The 3,250-nt window shown below is 40.2% G+C and overlaps 1 pseudogene; it reads right to left on the bottom strand.

Moving 5' to 3' along the window:
- Positions 1-244: 244 nt before the first annotated feature.
- LOC131502159 (uncharacterized protein C9orf85 homolog) lies at positions 245-710 on the bottom strand (annotated as a pseudogene).
- Positions 711-3,250: the final 2,540 nt, after the last annotated feature.

Raw genomic sequence — 3,250 nt, 5'->3', positions numbered from 1 at the left:
ACCCTAATACTCATTTTGGAAGCTATTCTAGCATATGCTGCCTTCAAATTTACTACAAGAAAACTCTGAATGAAAGCTTTATAATTATTGCAGTATCATGTATAGCTTATATTGTCCATGGATAAACTTTGCCTGTTTTCTATAGGTTTTGGCTAGTTTTTTTCTCGTTAGGATTTCGCAGTATTTTTTTTAAACCCTCAAGAGTCAAAAGTCGTTCCGAATTTCATGTTTTCATATATGACTTTTAATATATTATCCGTCTGATTGTCTTTGTGTCGTCTAAATCAAAATGTAAATCATCATCGCCTTGTTCATTTCTTCTGCAACATCTATGGTTGGAACGTATGCTTTCTGTGTTTTCTGTCCTTTCTGGTTGTTTATGAAGCAGAGCAACAACGTCTCCTTTCTTTCTGCATTTTGCACAAACTTCAAACGCACAGCCACGTAGCCTACACATTATGTGAGAAGACTCCTTCGCCGACTTTTCTAAACACATACCGTATTTTTTAGGCTTTGACAACAGTTTGTATTTGCTGTGTTTTGCACACCAGTCCAGAACTTCTTTATGGCATTGACAAATTCCACCATGAAGCTTTGCATTAATTTTCTTGGTCTGAACACTCTTAGCAAACTTGTCATTTTTGAAGCTATATGTAATTCTGGGGCAACTGAGGCCTGGGATGAGCCACGTTCCCTTTCTGGGAGCTCATCCTTGAAACCACAATCACCTTGCGTCGGGACAAGAAAGACACAGAGAAGACCAAGGTGCCAAGAACTACCCCATGGAGTGCACGCTTCTGTCCTGATGTATTCTTTTATAGTTGTGATATATCAAGTGGTGATCTGTTGGCTATATTGAGTTAAATAATAAGTTTTAGAAAGTCAGTATCTCCTGTTGCTTTTTATCTCTCTTAACGTAGTGACTAGAAAATTGAAAATTGCATATGTGGCTCACATTCTATTTCTTTTTTTTTCCCTAGCTTTATTGAGACATGGCTGGCATATAACATTATGTAAGTTTAAGGCATACACGGAGATGACTGATAGACATATATCGTGAAATGTTTTCCACAATAAGGTTAGTGAACACATCTTCACCTCAAATGATTACAATCTTACTGTTGCTATGGTAAGGATATTATTACAGCTCTACTCTCATAGAAACTTTAGACACCCTTGGGGCGCCTGGGTGGCTCAGTCGGTTAAGCCGCCGACTTCGGCTCAGGTCATGATCTCGCGGTCTGTGAGTTCAAGCCCCGTCGGGCTCTGTGCTGACAGCTCAGAGCCTGGAGCCCGTTTCGGATTCTGTGTCTCCCTCTCTCTGACCCTCCCCCGTTCATGCTCTGTCTCTCTCTGTCTCAAAAATAAATAAACGTTAAAAAAAATTTTTTTTTAATAAAAAAAAGAAAAAAGAAACTTTAGACACCCCAAACCATCTTGTAACTGAAAGTTGTACCCTTTGACCAAGATCTCCCCATTTTCCCTACCCCTCAGCCCCTGGCGACCACCTCTACTCTCTGAGTTCAATGTCTTTAGGTTCCACATATAAATGAGAACATACATTATTTGTCTTTCTCTGCCTGACTTCTTTCACTTAGCGTAATGCCCCCAAGGTCCATGTGGCAAATGGCAGGATTTCCTTCTTTTTATGGCTAAATAATATTCCACTGTGTGTATGTGCATGTACATACACATTTAGGTATATCTACGTGTATGTATGTGTGTGTGTGTGTGTGTGTGTGTGTGTGTACCATATTTTCTTTTCATTCATCTGTCTATGGACACTTGGGTTGTTTCTGTATCGTGGCTATTGTGATTAATGCCGCAATAAACTTGGAAGAGCCCATATCTCTTGGAGATCCTGGTCTCATTCCTTTTGGAAATATACCTAGAAGTGGGATTGCTCAGTCATATGGTAGTTCTATTTTTAAGTTTTTGAGGAAACTCCACCCTGTTTTCAATAGATGTTCTACCATTTTCCACTCCCACCAACAACGTGCAAGGCTTCTCTTTTCCCCACATCCTCGCTACTACTTATTATCTTTTGTCTTTTGGATGCTAACCATTCTGACAGGTGATGTCTCATTGTGGTTATCACTTGCATTTGCCCGGTGATTAGTGATGTTGAGCATCATTTTGTGCACTCGTGGCCATTTGCATGCCTTCTTTGGAGAAATATCTTTTCAATTCCTTTTGCTCGTTTAAGTTTATGTTTTTATTTAAGTAATCTCTACACCCAATGTAGAACTCGAACTCACGACTCTGAGATCAAGAGTTGCATCCTCTGGCGACTAAGCCAGCCAGGCTCCCACCTCTGGCTCACTTTTAATCAGCTTCCATTTCACTATTGAGTTGTATGCATTCCTGATACACTTTGGATATTAACCCCTTATCAAAAATATGGTTTACCAATGTTTTCTCCCATTCCGTAAGTTGCCTTTACATTTTGTTGGTTTTGTTTTTTTTTTCCCTTTGCTGTACAGAAGCTTTGTAGTTTGCTGTGGTCCCACTTGTTGATTTTTGCCTTTGTTGTTTGTGCCTTTGGTGTCAAATCCAAAACTCATTGTCGAGACAAATGTCAAGAAGCTTTCTCCCCAATGCTTTCTTGTAGGAGTTTTATAGTTCAGGTCTTATGTGGGAGTCCTTTATCCATTTCTAGTCAATGTGAGTGGCGTAAGATAGGGACCCAATTTCATTCTTTTCCGCCACGTTATGTTTCTATTAGACGCTGCTGTCCTAGAGACCTGGGTAGGGACTTAGTCATAGCTGAATCCCCAGCACTGTGCGCTCCAGTACTCAGTACTAAGTTGCTAAATGGAGATGAAAACTCCCCAGCTCTCCAGTCAAAGCGGATTTCTCTTATTTTCCTGAATCCTCACATAACTTAATATGTTCACTTCCTTATGCCTGATTACACGCAATTTAGAACTTCCTTGGCATACATTCACGTTATTAATTATGTCATATGTATAAGTGCTGTTGCTACCATTGCACATCCTGTTATTCCTGTTAAGCCTAGCACAATGCTACGTACACAGTAGGACCAGATTTAAGTTCCTGTGAAACTGGTGGTGTTTCTAATCCTCTGCCTGTGGTGAACTTTGCTACCACCGTAATAAAAGTTCAGTCTATATATGACATGCGAGGCTGACTTACTCGAAGACTATCTTTGACAGAAATGTGGCCCCATGATATTAAATTACCCCATTGACGGGCGACTGGGTGGCTCAGTTGGTTAAGTGTCTGACTC

The sequence above is a fragment of the Neofelis nebulosa genome, chromosome X (genome assembly GCF_028018385.1).
Source record: "Neofelis nebulosa isolate mNeoNeb1 chromosome X, mNeoNeb1.pri, whole genome shotgun sequence".
Taxonomy (NCBI): Eukaryota; Metazoa; Chordata; class Mammalia; order Carnivora; family Felidae; genus Neofelis; species Neofelis nebulosa.
Note: the sequence above shows the minus strand (reverse complement) of the source record. Positions and strands in the feature narration are given on the sequence as shown.